A 16655-nucleotide genomic window follows, 5' to 3' on the forward strand; every position below is an offset into this window, starting at 1 on the left:
TGCGCAAATCAAAGCTAATGCCATGTGCTGATGGTCCTTTTAAGGTGTTAGAGAAAATAAATGACAATGCATATAAACTTAAGCTGCCTGCAGATTTTGGGGTTAGTCCCACTTTTAACATTGCAGATTTGAAGCCTTATTTGGGTGAGGAAGATGAGCTTCTGTCGAGGACAACTTCATTTCAAGAAGGGGAGGATGATGAGGACATCAATACCATTGTTACACCCACAACCCCTACTGCTACATATATTGGACCAATTACTAGAGCTCGTGCATGCCAATTAAATTATCAGGTACTTTCGTTTCTTGGTAATGATTCTAATGTTCATGAGAATATGGTGATGCCTAAATTGGATACATTTGTTTTGCTTACAAATGAAGGGCCTGGCATGGATAAAAGGGCTGAACACTGGAGCAAGACCAAGCATGGAGATGATGGCATGCGCAAGGGGAACAAGAATGGAGTTGCAAGTGATGATTTAAGGACTTTGATGCCACCATAAGGAGTGCATGAAGCCTTGCACGAAATATACAAGATGCCACTTCATAAATTTCGGCCAGAGGCTATTCTAGGTCTTGTGTCACCTTATTATTGGGCCAGGCCCATGTAATTTCGAAATACTTAAGTATATGCTATTTTTAGAGTCCGTATGTGTGGGGAAACAAGAGTTAGGGTTGGTTTCGGACCCCTCCTACAAGGGCCATGAAATTCCCCCCTCTTCATCCATATATACAGCCCTTAGGGCGTCATTTAGACTTTGGGTTTTGTTTAGATTAATAGTTCGCCATAGCTGCAACTTCGTGTACTTCGTTTGTGTTCAACGACCAGACCAGGACGTTATAGAATCCCACCTTGATCAATAAAGCTTTCCTCTTATATTCGCAATATCCAGATTGCAATATTAGTTTCTTGCTTGTTCTTCGTTTGCCTGCAGGAAACAGACCTTCGTGGTCAGGTTGATCATGTTCCAGCATGGTCAATAACCTCTCGGAGTTGGTTTAGCGATTGCTAAGGCGCGATGTCTCGCACGTTCGTAGTCGGATCGTCAAGGTCGATTCCCATAGAAAACGATAGCCACCATCTCATCGAAACATCGGGACACCGTTGCCTCTATCAGACCGCCCCATAAGGTTGCGGCATATGTACCACACGTACATAACTACGCACTTAAAATACCTTGGGCAGCACCGGAGGCACACTGTAGAAAAAAGTATATAGTAGGGCTTGATCCTATCCAGACCTTACATAATTTTTCCCACCACAGGTTCGTTAAAAACCTACCGTCTCTACGGTTGTACATGGGCTCATTTCTAGGTCCCTCCTTTTCGCAAACGACCATCGATTCCTCCTCTCAAAGGATTTCTCACCAAGGAGAAACGACACAGACGTGTTGCAGGGCATCATTGGGATCTTCGAACCGCTACTTTTTGGCCTTGTGTAAACCTTTCCCTTGTGTAAACTCTTGGCATGTAAAATGGCCTCGATGTCTATGGCACTATCTGTAATAACACATCTCGACATATTAATAGGGGTATAAAGGAAGCAGTTGGTTACCACATTTTGTTGAGTACCCATTTATTCTATTATCACATGTATTCCCTACCCACTTCAGACCACCACATGTGCTTTAATCTGGCCTTAACACCGGGGGCTGTACTCGGCCCTGCACATCTCAACTCCGACCACCCGTAGGGAACTCTTCGGCGTCCCGAATATTGCATTATATGCATCGACTCCGAATTATGTCTTTTGTCTATAGTTCGGTTGCGCGGCTCCTCTGCTTACCACCTTACATTCCGCCTGTTCGACTAAGGTAGTAAAGGGAGAACTATTGCGATTGTATTTCCGGTTCGTCCGGTCAAGCACCTCAGTAGAGAAAGCCGAAAACTAACTGTCATGATGGACGAGAGCTGGTCGGTGATTTGGCGACTTAGTCTTATACTACAAATCATTCGTGATTCACTCCGTGTCATACGAGGGGCTGGTCTTCGTCCAGCTGCGTGAAAAGGGTACCATAGTCCGGATAACTGAAGATGCACCAGGGGCTAGTACTTAGCTCCACAGTCAAACTCCTATGGCTAAGTGAAAGTAATAACGCCACATAGTCTGATTGCCCGGTTCACCCCACGGACACCTCCTCTATGGACCAAGACGTTGGATAGACTGTGGTCGCACGTTATGTTGAACACCCCTGTAGCATCTACATGGGGGGCCGAAGCCGACGACTGGCAACTTTCAGCGACATAGCAATAAAACGGCCGCACAGGAGGAAAAAATCGCTTGAAACAAAAGGCGTGAACATAGATATATAACAAGCATGGGTTCATAACATAGTTTTTACAACCCGAACACATCTACTCAAATATCACGTCCTTAGAACATTGGCCCTCTACTATTCGGGCCCCTTCTAGGACATCATTGAAGTACCTCTCCGGCTGTCGATGATCTTTGCCTTCGGGCCGGCCCGTGGTTGCCACTTTGGTGGCCTTCATTTTCACCCACTGCATCTTCACGCGGGCGAAGGCCATCCGGGCACCTTCTATGCAGGTCGAACGCTTCACAGCATCAATCCGAGGCCGTGCGTCGACGAGCCGCTTCACCAAACCGAAGTAGCTGCTGGGAATGGGCTCGGCCAGACAGAGCTGGACTATCAGATCCTTCATAGTGAAGCCTTCCACCCTATGCAGCTCCGATAGCTTCTTCAGCTGGTCATTTAGAGACATCGAGAGTTCCCGGTGCAAGATATTGCGACCAGAACAGCTTCTCGGTTGAGTTCCCCTCCTGGGCTCGGAAGAACTGCGCCCCATCGGTGGCACTCTTTGGAAGATCCGCAAATGGGCCTGGAGAACTCCATATTCGGGTAAGCAAAGCATACTGAAAGGATCGAGAAGAGGTGTCTAGAGGGGGGTGAATAGCCTCTTAACAAATAAAAGTTGCATTTTTTTATTTTCTTCAAGTTAAGGTAGAGTTTTAGCACAAGTTTAAGCATTCACAATACATATCAAGAAAGCATGACAAGAGTATATGAGCAGCGGAAAGTAAAGCATGCAAGTTGCGAGAATGTAAAGGGATGGGATTGGAGTGTGCAAACACAATTGGAGACACGGAGATTTTTGGCGTGGTTCCGATAGGTGGTGCTATCGTACATCCACGTTGATGGAGACTTCAACCCACGAAGGGTAATGGTTGCGCGAGTCCACGGAGGGCTCCACCCATGAAGGGTCCACGAAGAAGCAACCTTCTCTATCCCACCATGGCCATTGCCCACGAAGGACTTGCCTCACTAGGGTAGATCTTCATGAAGTAAGCGATCTCCTTGCCCGTACAAACTCCTTGGTTCAACTCCACAATCTTGTCGGAGGCTCCCAAGTGACACCTAACCAATCTAGGATACACCACTCTCCAAAAGGTAATAGACGGTGTGTTGATGATGGACTCCTTGCTCTTGTGCTTCAAATGATAGTATCCCCAACACTCAACTCTCTCTCACTGATTTGGATTTGGTGGAAAGAAGATTTGAGTGGAAAGAAACTTGGAGAAGGCTAGACATCAAGATTCATATGGTTGGAATGGAATATCTTGGTCTCAACACATGAGTAGGTGGTTCTCTCTTAGAAAATGAATGTTGGAAGTGTAGGCATGTTCTGATGGCTCTCTCCACGAATGAAGAGTGGGTGGAGGGGTATATATAGCCTTCACACAAAATCTAACCGTTACGCACAAATCACCAAACTCGGTGGGACCGAATCAAAAAACTCGGTCTGACCGACTTAGTTCATAATGTGACCATCAGGTATTTTGGTGGGACTGATATGATTAACTCGGTGGGACCGATGTGCTAGGGTTAGGGTAAAACCACATCTCGGTTTGACCGATTACATAAACTCGGTGGGGCGATTTTGGTAATAAGCAAAACAAAGAGTTGGTTAAGGAAACTCGGTGGGACTGAGATTGTTGCAATAGGTAACAGAGAGTTTGCAAGCCCATCTCGGTGAGACCGAGATCCCATCGGTGAGACCGAACTGATTAGGAATTCTGGCAGTGGCTATGTCAAGTGAACTCGGTGGTGCCGGATAGAATGTTTCAATGGGGCCGAGTTTGACTTTTGGTTTGGGACATATGTGGATATGAGGAAGTGGTTGAGGGCTTTTGGAGCATATTACTATGCACTTTGAGCAACCAAGCCATTAAGCAACACCTCATCCCCTTTTAATAGTATTGGCTTTTCCTATGGACTCAATGTGATCTTGTATCACCAAAAGTAAAATGTAGAGTCTTGAGCTTAAGTGCTTGAGCCAATATTTTGTCCTTAGCATTTTGAAGGGGTTCCGCATCTTCTTGTCCATGCCACTCCATCTGTTCAACTTGTCTGAAATATTCTAGATACAAAACATTAGTCCAACAGGAGATATGTTGACATTAATTACCAAAACCACCCAGGGAGCACTTATGCTTTCAATCTCCCCCTTTTTGGTAATTGATGACAACATACATCAAAGCTTTAGATAAAGATATAGAGAATAACAAGTAAATCTTTGGAATTAGATGTAACATGCATAGGCTCCCCCTACATGTACGCAGCCATGTCAATATGGACTATAAGAGCATGTGAATGCATAAACACGACAGAGCAAGCAATGTGTTATATGTATCTTGGCTATATGCATCAGAGCAAATGATGTGAATATGTGAAGTGTAACTTCATATTCATGATTCCTTCTTGCAAACAATATGTACATTAGCAAGAAATCTTCATGCACATGAGTGTGATGCATATACTTACCTTGTGGTCTTGAGCTGGCTTAGGAAGAGATGAACCTGAGTAAACAAGGTTAGATAACACAGGTACAACTACTAGATAGAGCAAACCAAAGAGCCACAAGAGTACCAAGACTGGGATGACATGTAGAGTGTGAGTACTGGGTACTCTATTGGATATAGACATGTTCCCAAAGGTAAAAGGTATGCAATGAATTCAAAGACGTCCTTCCCTAGCAGTTTTTCTCCCCCTGAATCTTCTATTGGATAATGGGAGAGATTAGGGAAACAAAATCTGATGAGGACATCAATACCATTGTTACACCCACAACCCCTGCTGCTATACATACTGGACCAATTACTAGAGCTCGCGCACGCCAATTAAATTATCAGGTATTTTCGTTTCTTGGTAATGATTCTAATGTTCATGAGAATATGCTTCTGCCTAAATTGGATACATTTGTATTGCTTACAAATGAAGGGCTTGGCATGAATAAGAGGGATGAACACTCGAGCAAGACCAAGCATGGAGATGATGGCATGCGCAAGGGGATCAGGAATGGAGTTACAAGTGATGATTTCAGGAATTTGAAGCCACCATAAGGAGTGCATGAAGCCTTGGATGAAATATAAAAGATGCCACTTCATAAATTTCGTCCAGAGGCTATTCTAGGTGATGCATCACCTTATTATTGGGCCAGTCCCATGTATTTTCGAAATACTTAAGAATAGGTTGTTTTTAGAGTCTGTATGTGTGGGGAAACAAGAGTTAGGGTTGGTTTCGGACCCCTCCTCCAAGGGCCATGAAACCCCCCTCTTCATCCATATATACAACCCTTAGGACGTCGTTTAGACTTTGGGGTTTGTTTAGATTAAAGTTTGTCATAGCTGCAACTTCGCGTACTTCATTTTTGTTCAACGACCAGACAAAGGCGTCACAGAACCCCACCTTGATCAATAAAGCTTTCCTCTTATATTCGCAATATCCAGATTGCAATCTTAGTTTCTTGTTTGTTCTTCGTTTGCCTGCAGGAGACATACCTTCGTGGTCAGGTTGATCGTGCTCCGGCATGGTCAATAACCTCTCGGAGTTGGTTTAGCAATTGCTAAGGCGTGACGTCCTCGCATGTTCGTAGTCGGATTGTCAAAGATGATTTCCTCCAAAACGATGGCCATCATCTCATCGGAAGATGGGACACCTTTGCCTCTATCAAGTGGTATCAGATTTCCAGGTTGCTCGGTGAGATTTTACAGATTTTTCGTAGTTTCGATCGAGTCTGTTCTTCATACCTATAGTCCACGAAAAAGCCAAAACAAATTAGGGTTAGTTCATCCTATCCAAACCAATCTGAGCCTTTGCATAATCTTTTCTGTATTTTCTTTGCTGAATTTGCGGTTGCATCGTCGTGTCAAGTTGCTGGTCTTAGCGTCTAGTCCTTTAGAGTTTTGAGTTCTGTTCATAGGTTGTCACGTCGCCGCTGCCATATATCACCACCGCATCATCATCATCGCTGCTGCCATATACGCCACCACCTATCTGCCGCCATCACGCCAATTCGAGTCCACCTGCAACATATATCTGCCACCAGTCCGAGTTCCACCAGATTCATCGCCGCTACCAGTCCTAGTTCCACCAGATTCATCTCCGTCACTAGTCCTAGTCCGAATCAAGTATTTGTTCCTTTGTTTTCGAGTTCCAGATCACGCGATAGTATGAGTCATGACCAAGTCGGACTCTCCAACTTCCATGCTACCTGTAGTAGAAAAATAGTTCCAAACTCAAAAAAAACTAAGTCTGGGAAATACTGGCTAGGCAATTTTTAGACCATTTGTAGACTTTTTCGGCAAAATTGTTGCGGAGCAAAAAAAGAGGAAAAAAGTGCAAAAAGAAGAAAAAAAAGAAGAAGAAAACAGAAAAAAATTCAGAGTGTGCTCCTCCCTTGTTTACATGCAGCGCCGTGATTTTGTTAGTATTCTAGGATCGTGTCTCTAGCACGGTCTAGCCTAGGACCAGCACAATACCGTCGTTGAGCATTTATTCAACTTTGCATCTCTGAATTGATTATTGCTAACCCTTTTTTCTACCATATTATAAGCCTTCCCAGCTCCACATACATCTACGTCGTGCGTTTGACTCTCCCTGGCAATTGCTCTATCCAAGCTTTGAGAGTTTTGGCTACGACGGTTGCCGATCACCGCCTGCTGCTGGGTAATAATTGGTAAGAATTTGAGATTTGCTTGACGGATTTGTGACACCCACCACCGCCTCTTGTTAGTAGTTTGTAGGATCATATTCTTGTGTGCTTCTATTGCTGCTAACCATGGAAGGATCAGAAGCCGACGAGACTGACTGGGAGACATGATGAATAAGGAGTTGCATGATAAATTTTAGCAAATGATGAGTGGACAGGTGCAAGATGTGCTAAACAGATTTGAAGAGGCCATGGAGAAGATAGATGGCATGGAGAAGACATTCGAAACAAAGCTCGATAACAAGTTTAATGAATTGCTCGCATGTCTTCCACCACCAGCACCGGCCGCACCTAACGCACCTCTACAACAGCAACAACAACAACGACTACCTCCACGTCGCGAAATTGCCCTCCGGCTAGCAAGCCGTGTCCCCCTTGCGCTTGGACAAACTGTTGGTGCCGTTGTTGATACTTTTGTGGCTCCTGCTGCTGATAATGAGGAGGATGATTATGTGGGAGATCACGAGGATGAGGTTGATCAAAATCAGAAGTACGTGCAACCACCAGCTCCACAACCACTAGGTCGTCCACATGCAAATAATCGCAATGGTAGGGCTCCCCCTCAGGTACGAGATCATGACCATCTCCCTAAACTAAAATTGAATATTCCACCATTTGAGGGTAGATACGTTCCTGATATATATCTTACTTGGGAGTTAGAAACCAAACAACGTTTTACATGTTTAGAATATCCCAAAGAGAGACGTGTTGATGTTGCACTTTGTGCTTTCACTAGTTTTGCTTGTGTGTGGTGGTGTGAACATCATAGATTATATCTGAATAATATTCCAACTACTTGACATGCTTTGAAAACTGCTATGTGTACTTGTTGGGTTCCACCATATTATCAACGTGAATTACTTAAAAAATTGCAGCATTTAAGACAAGGAAAAAATTCTGTAGAGGAATATTATCAGGAATTACAAATTGAAATGATTAGATGTGGTATTGTTGAGGATAATGAAGCTATGCTTGCACGTTTTATGGGTGGATTAAATAGAGAGATTCAGACCATTCTAGAGTATAAGGAGTATAACAATATCACTCGTTTATTCCATCTTGCTTGTAAAGCTGAACGTGAAGTGCAGGATTGACAGGCATTGGCATGAACTAACTATTCTGCAGGTCGACCTTCCTCATGGACACCGCATGCATCCTCTAGTTCCACACATTCTACTGCATCGGCACCTCCATCACCTGCCACCTCCAGCCGTGATACAAGAAAGCAGGCACAACCACCCCTATCTACCAAGAGCACACCCGTCGGGCCTGTATAGATCTCTTCTTCTTCCATGGCATCAACATGGCACACAAATGATATTATTTGTCGTCGTTGTAAGGGAAGAGGTCATTATGTGAGAGAATGCAAATCTCAGCGTGTTATGATTGCTACTGAGGATGGTGGGTATGAGTCCACTAGTGACTATGATGAGGAGACTTTGGCTCTTATTACACGTGAAGAACACGGTGGAGATGATGTTGATCATGAGACGCAATACATGGCTCCTCAAGATGCTGACATGTATGAATGTTTAGTTGCTCAACATGTTTTGAGTGTGCAGGTCACACAAGCTGAGCAAAATCAGAGGCATAATTTGTTCCATATAAAGAGAGTTGTGAATGAACGTTCTGTTCGCGTCATCATAGATGGAGGGAGCTGCAATAACTTGGCTAGCATGGAGATGGTGGAGAAGCTATCTCTCACCAAAAGACCACATCCACATCCTTAGTACATCCAATGGTTCAACAACAGCGGCAAGGTTAAGGTAACACGTACTGTTCGTGTGCATTTTAGTATCTCTACATATGCTGATTATGTTGATTGTGATGTGGTACCTACGCAAGCATGTTCCTTATTACTTGGTAGACCATGGCAATTTGATAAAAATTCTGTACACCATGGTAGAAACAATCAGTATACTCTTGTTCATAAGGATAAAAATATTACTTTGCTTCCTATGACTTCTGATTCCATTTTGAAAGATGATATTAATAGAGCTAATACAGCAAAACAGGAGAAAAACAAGAATGAAAATCAGATTATGGCAAAAGAATTTGAGCAACACATGAAGCCTAATAATAAACCATCTAATGTTGCTTCTGAAATTAAATTGAAAAGTGCATGTTTACTTGCCACCAAATCTGATATTGATGATCTAGATTTCAGCAAATCTGTTTGCTATGCTTTTGTGTGCAAAGAGGCATTATTTTCATTCGAGGACGTGCCTTCCTCTTTGCCTCCTGTTGTTACTAAAATTTTGCAGGAGTTCGCTGATGTCTTTCTACAAGACGTGCCACCGGGATTACCACCTATTCGAGGGAATGAGCATCAGATTGACTTAATTCCCAGTGCTTCGCTACCCAACCATGCACCATACCATACCAATCCAGAGGAGACGAATGCGATTATGCGTCAAGTCCAGGAGCTACTCGATAAAGGTTATATTCGCGAATCCCTTAGTCCTTGTGATGTTCCTATTATTCTAGTGCCGAAAAAGGATGGTACATCGCGTATGTGTGTTCATTGTAGAGGCATTAATAATATTACTATTCATTATCATCATCCTATTCCTAGGCTAGATGATATGCTTGATGAATTTAGTGGCTCTACAATATTCCCCAAAGTTGATTTGCGTAGTGGATACCATCATATTCGTATGAAACTGGGAGATGAATGGAAAATTGCATTTAAAACTAAGTTTGGTTTATATGAGTGGTTAGTCATGCCTTTTGGGTTAACTAATGCACCTAGTACTTTGATGAAATCAATGAATGAAGTTTTACGTGTTTTCATTGGACGATTTGTGGTAGTCTATTTTGATGATATACTAATTTATAGTAAATCTTTGGAGGAACATTTGGAACATTTACGTGCTGTTTTTATTGCTCTACGTGATGCACGTTTGTTTGGTAACCTTGGAAAGTGCACCTTTTGCACCGACCGAGTATCTTTTCTTGGCTGTGTTGTTACTCCATAGGGAATTGAAGTCGATAAAGCCAAGATTGAAGCTATTGAGGGTTGGACGCAGCCCGAAACGGTCACACAAGTGAGGAGTTTCCTTGGCCTCGCTGCACCTCTCAACGAGCTTACAAAGAAGGATGTGCCTTTTGTTTGGGGTACCGTATTGGAAGAAGCCATCACGGTATTCAAAGATAAGTTGACACATGCTCCTTTACTCCAACTTCCTGATTCTAATAAGACTTTTGAGCTTGAATGTGATGCTAGTGGAATTGGATTAGGAGGTGTGTTATTACAAGATGGCAAACCTGTTGCATACTTTTCTAAAAAAATTGAGTGGGCCTAGTTTGAACTATTATACTTATGTTAAAGAATTATATGCTCTTGTTCGGACCTTGGAAACATGGCAACATTATTTATGGCCCATGGAATTTGTTATACATTCTGATCACGAATCTTTGAAAAACATTAAAAGTCAAGCAAAACTGAACCGTAGACATGCTAAATGGGTTGAATTCATTGAGACTTTCCCTTATGTCATTAAACACAAGAAGGGTAAAGAAAATTTTATTGCTCATGCATTGTCTCGTGGTTTTACTATGCTTTCACAACTTGACTTTAAAAAATTTGGTTTGGAGACCATCAAAGATCATTATGTGCATGATGCTGAATTTAAAGATGTATTGCAGAATTGTAAGGAAGGGAGATTTGGAACAAGTTCATTCTTAACGATGGATTTGTGTTTCGTGCTAACAAGCTATGCATTCCAGCTAGCTCCGTTCATCTTTTGTTGTTGCAGGAGGCGCATGGAGGAGGATTAATGGGACACTTTGGCGTCAAGAAGACGGAGGATACACTTGCTACACATTTCTTTTGGCCAAAGATGAGACGAGATGTTGAGCGTTTTGTTGCTCGCTGCACTACATGTCAAAAAGCTAAGTCACGACTCAATCCTCATGGTTTACATATGCCTTTGCATGTACCTAGTGTTCCTTGGGAGGATATATCTATGGACTTTGTTTTAGGTTTACCTCGAACAAAGAAGGGGAGGGATAGCATATCTGTTGTCGTGGATAGATTTTCGAAAATGGCACACTTTATACCATGTCATAAAAGCGACGATGTTGGTAATGTTGCTGATTTGTTCTTTCATGAAATTATTCACTTCAATGGTGTGCCAAATACTATTGTTTCATATCATGATACTAAATTTCTTAGCCACTTTTGGAGATGTTTATGGGCTAAGTTGGGGACTAAACTTCTTTTTAGTACTACTTGTCACCTCCAAACTGATGGACAAACTGAAGTAGTCAATAGAACATTGTCTACTATGCTTAGGGCTGTTTTGAAGAATAATAAGAAAATTTCGGAAGAATACTTTCCTCATATTGAATTTGCTTGTAATCGTTCATTGCATTCTACTACTAAGATGTGCCCTTTTGAAATTGTGTATGGTTTCCTACCTCGTGCACCTATTGATTTGTTGCCTCTTCCATATTCAGAGAAGGTTAATTTTGATGCTAAAGAACGTGCTGAATTGATTTTAAAAATACATGAGTTAACTAAGGAAAACATTGAGCGTATGAATGCTAAATATAAACTTGCTGGAGATAAGGGTAGAAAACATGTTGTGTTTGCACCTGGAGATCTTGTTTGGTTACATTTGCATAAGGATAGATTTCCTAATTTGCGCAAATCAAAGCTAATGCCACATGCTGATGGTCCTTTTAAGGTGTTAGAGAAAATAAATGATAATGCATATAAATTTGAGCTGCCTGCAGATTTTGGGGTTAGTCCCACTTTTAACATTGCAGATTTGAAGCCTTATTTGGGTGAGGAAGATGAGCTTCCATCGAGGACGACTTCCTTTCAAGAAGGGGAGGATGATGAGGACATCAATACCATTGTTACACCCACAGCCCCTGTTCCTATACATACTGGACCAATTACTAGAGCTCACGCACGCCAATTAAATTATCTGGTACTTTCGTTTCTTGGTAATGATTCCAATGTTCATGAGAATATGATGCTGCCTAAATTGGATACATTTGTATTGCTTACAAATGAAGGGCCTGTCATGAATAAGAGGGATGAACACTAGAGCAAGACCAAGCATGGAGATGATGGCATGTGCAAGGGGATCAAAAACGGAGATACAAGTGATGATTTCAGGACTTTGAAGCCACCATAAGGAGTGCAAGAAGCCTTGGACGAAATATACAAGATGCCACTTTATAAATTTCGTCCAGGGGCTATTCTAGGTGCTGCGTCACCTTATTATTGGGCCAGGCCCATGTATTTTCGAAATACTTAAGTATAGGCTGTTTTTAGAGTCTGTATGTGTGGGGAAACAAGAGTTAGGGTTGGTTTCGGACCCCTCCTCCAAGGGCCACGAAATTCCCCCCTCTTCCTCCATATACACAGCCCTTAGGGCGTCGTTTAGACTTTGGGTTTTCTTTATATTAAAGTTCGCCATAGCTGCAACTTCGGGTACTTTGTTTGTGTTCAACGACCAGACAAAGGCGTCACAGAACCCCACCTTGATCAATAAAGCTTTCCTCTTATATTCGCAATATCCAGATTGCAATCTTAGTTTCTTGCTTGTTCTTCGTTTGCCTGCAGGAAACATACATTCATGGTCAGGTTGATCGTGCTCCGGCGTGGTCAATAACCTCTCGGAGTTGGTTTAGCGATTGCTAAGGCGCGACGACCTCGCACGTTTGTAGTCGGATCGTCAATGTCGATTTCCTCCAAAACGATATCCACCATCTCATTGAAAGATGGGACACCTTTGCCTCTATAAAAATCAGAGCAAAACAAATCAAATCACAACCACAATAATCATAACACAAACTAACATATATTTCCCCTCTTAAAGACATGTGACTTCTCTCCTCTTGAAGACCAAGCATCTGGGGCCTTTGATGTGATTCCTCTCTCTCTCTCTCCCTTTTGATATGATTAAGCTTTGATGTGAGCTCTCTCTCCCCCTTTGACATTACTTTCCAAGAAGGGATCTTCTGGAGTGTGAGTCAAAATAGGTTTGGTCCTTGAGTCACAGAGAAAGCAGCATATAAAATGTGATGCTGGTAGAGGACAGGAATCATTGAGTGGAGCTGAAACAAAAGTGCAAGTTGCAAGTGGCAAATTGTCTTCTGAGTACTGAAATCGGTAACACTGAGTTGTTTACTTCGGTAGCTCCAAATTGGTTCAGTTTGACCGAGTTCAACACAGAGAAAGAGCAATAGTCATCTCAGCTCACTAGGCAAATAAGATCTCACAAAGATTTGCAATGAACTGGATGAAGGGAATGAAGAACAAAACAGAGAAAATCTAGATGAAGTTTTTTTATTAAACGAAGGGGAACAAATATGCAAGGGTCAAATTCAAAAACTCAGAAACACTAGAGAACTTCATCTAGAATTGGGCAGCGACAAAGTCACCTATGTTAGAGTATATTGACTGACGAGTCAAGTGAGAACACTTGATCATAGGTCATACTCATCGTTTAAGCTCAAAATGGGGTTACCATTTTTCGTTTAAGAATTTTGATGTATTCACATCTTGTTGAGTTGCTTTGACACATGACTTAGGATAAAGCTTCTCTAAGATGGAATTACATACCTTGGGTGGTGGTGTTGTACTTGATCATGTAGTTGAACTTGTGTGGGATGCTCAAGGTTGATGTAGCTCATTGGGAGCACCACTTGTAATTGGAGTTCATCTACCTACATGGGTTAGTTTTGCATGGAGGAGCAATTGTGTATCCAACATGACAATCATGAAATATGATGCCAAATGAAATTTGATATAGAACTTGTCAAAAGGATATGTTGAAAGGTTTCATGCTTCCTTGTCTTCAACCACCATGTTGTAGAGATTTGGTGATATAGAGGTTTCTCAAGATGTGAGTGAGTTTCAATCTCATAGAATTAGATTCACCCAAGTACCTACAAGGGTTAGATAGCATGCAAGGGTACAAATATATCCAAGACACATGATCATCATCATAAGAGAAAAGTCAAGGATTAGTCATAGGTTTATGCCTTGCATGTATCCACATGGAGTTCCTACTCTAAGTTTGAAGCATCAATGATGTTCAATTCACCTCTCAAATGGCTATTTAGGTATGGTTCGACATCAACATCACCGCCGCTCATCTTTGCCACGGATGCGTCATCGACAACAACCACTCCACCATCTTGACACCATACTGTAAGCAAGAATGGCAACCTCATCTTGGTATAGTGATACATCATTCTTGCCATTACGTTGATAACCATCATGGCCTTACCTTTTGCATCGCTTACCCATCGAGACTAGCCATTGAGTATTGCCGGCAACGTGACTTGTGCACATTAGTGATCATACTTCCCATAGAATACATATCGTTGGTGCATATCTTGGTATCATCTCTTGTGTCACAAGGTTGTCATCGCATACACAATTGCTATCTTGGTTCATGAAGCATTGCACGAGACAAGAGCTCAAAAACAAAGAGCCGAACAAGCTTTTAGGCAAAAGGGAAAGATAAGCAAAGAGCTTTTAAGCAAGAACCATAGCATCATACAACATTAAGATTGTCATATTAGATCATCTTGGATCATATCATCGGAATACCATACATAGAGCATACTTGGGATAGAAGTCGTTACATTTTTGCTTAGTAGGTTGTGCACAAGTCTTCGTATCCGTCAAGGTCATCGTCGATGGAGGGGGTTGTCATAACCTAGCAAGTGAAGAACTTTGCTCCAAGCTCCAATTGCCCAAGACGAAGCACCCACATCCCTACAAATTTCAATGGCTAAGCGACTCCGGCACTATTCAAGTCGAGCATAGAGTGCAAGTCTCCTTCAAAATCGGAGCTTACGAAGACACTTTGGAGTGTGATGTCGTTCCAATGACCGTTTGCCACCTTCTTCTTGGCCGACCATGGCAATTTGATAGAGGTGTCATCCACAACGGTCGAACGAACCACAACATCTTCAAGATGGAAGGAAAGGAGTATGTACTTTGCCCTATGTCTCCAAGCCAACTGATCGCCGACAAGCAAGCCACCCATTATGGAGAGAATAGTGAGAGAGCGAACCACCAAAAAGAGAGTGAGCGCCACAAGCCGAAATTGAGTGCCTCCACGATGAGCGACAAGAAGAACTTCGTTATATTTGCCACCAAAAGTGAGATAAGAGGAGTGTGTGAGAACCCATCTAGTGTCCTACACTATGTCCTGTTGTGCAAGGACGATGCACCAAAAGCTAACACCTCTCACACTCTACCTTTAGTGTTGTCTTCTCTTTTGCAGGAATTCCAAGATGTTTTCGCCGACGAGCTAACTCCAGGACTACCTCCACTACAAGGCATCGAGCACCGCATCGACCTCATTCCCGGAGTACCACTTCCGAACAAAGATCCCTATTGTGTCAACCCCGAAGAAACCAAAGAAATACAAAGTCAAGTAAAACATCTCATAGACCATGGACATGTGCGTGAAAGTTTGGTCCTTGTGCCATTCCGGTCATTCTTGTGCCAAAACGAGACAGTAGCTTTCGCATGTGTTCCGATTGTAGACCTATCAATGCTATCACCATCCGCTATAGGTATCCCATTCCACGCCTTGATGATATGCTTGATGAACTTAGTGGTGCCACTATATTTTCCAAAATTGATCTTAAAAGTGGTTACTGTCAAATCCGCATACAAGAGGGTGATGAATGGAAGACCGCTTTCAAAGCAAAGTTTGGTTTGTATGAGTGGTTAGTCATGCCTATGAGTTTATCGGAAGCACCGGGTACTTTTATGCGTCTTATGAATTATGTGTTTCGCCCTTACATTGGTGAGTTTGTTGTGGTATACTTCGACGATATCCTTGTTTATAGCAAATCTCTTAAAGATCATGTCACCCATGTTCGAACCGTTTTGCAAACTCTTCGAAAAGAGCGTCTCTATGCTAACATGGAAAAGTGCCTTTTTGGCATTGATAAGCTCGTTTTCTTGGGTTTTGTTGTTTCCTCTAAGGGTGTTCATGTTGATGACTCTAAGATTAATGCTATTAAAACTTGGCCACAACCAACCAACTTGCATCAAGTGCGTAGCTTCCTTGGTTTAGCCGGTTTCTACCGTAGATTTGTGAAGGACTTTAGCACCATTTCTTCACCTTTGCATGCTTTGAGCAAGAAAAATGTGCCTTTTGTTTGGGGACCATCCCAAGACACCGCTTTCAATGAGCTTAAGAATTTGCTTACTCATGCTCCTGTGCTTGCATTACCCAACTTTGACAAACCCTTTGAGATTCATTGAGATGCTAGTGGTAATGGCATCGGAGGTGTGTTAACGCAAGAGAAGTGCCCCATAGCTTACTTTAGTGAGAAACTTTCTGGAGCGTAAATCAATTATCCCATTTATGACAAAGAGTTATATGCTTTAGTGTGAGTTTTGCATGAATGGGAACATTATCTTCGCCCTCATGAATTTATCATTCATACCGATCATGAAACGCTTAAATACCTTAAGGGTCAAACTAAGTTGAACAAGCATCATGCTAAATGGAGTGAATTCATTGAGTCTTTTCCTTATGTCATCAAGTACATCAAAGGTAAGGAAAATGTTGTGGCAGACGCTCTTTCCCGCATATGCATGCTTGTTACTCAACTTGAATTGGATGTCATTGGTTTTGAGCACATAAAAG

The sequence above is a fragment of the Triticum aestivum genome, chromosome 1A (assembly GCF_018294505.1).
Source record: "Triticum aestivum cultivar Chinese Spring chromosome 1A, IWGSC CS RefSeq v2.1, whole genome shotgun sequence".
Classification (NCBI taxonomy): Eukaryota; Viridiplantae; Streptophyta; class Magnoliopsida; order Poales; family Poaceae; genus Triticum; species Triticum aestivum.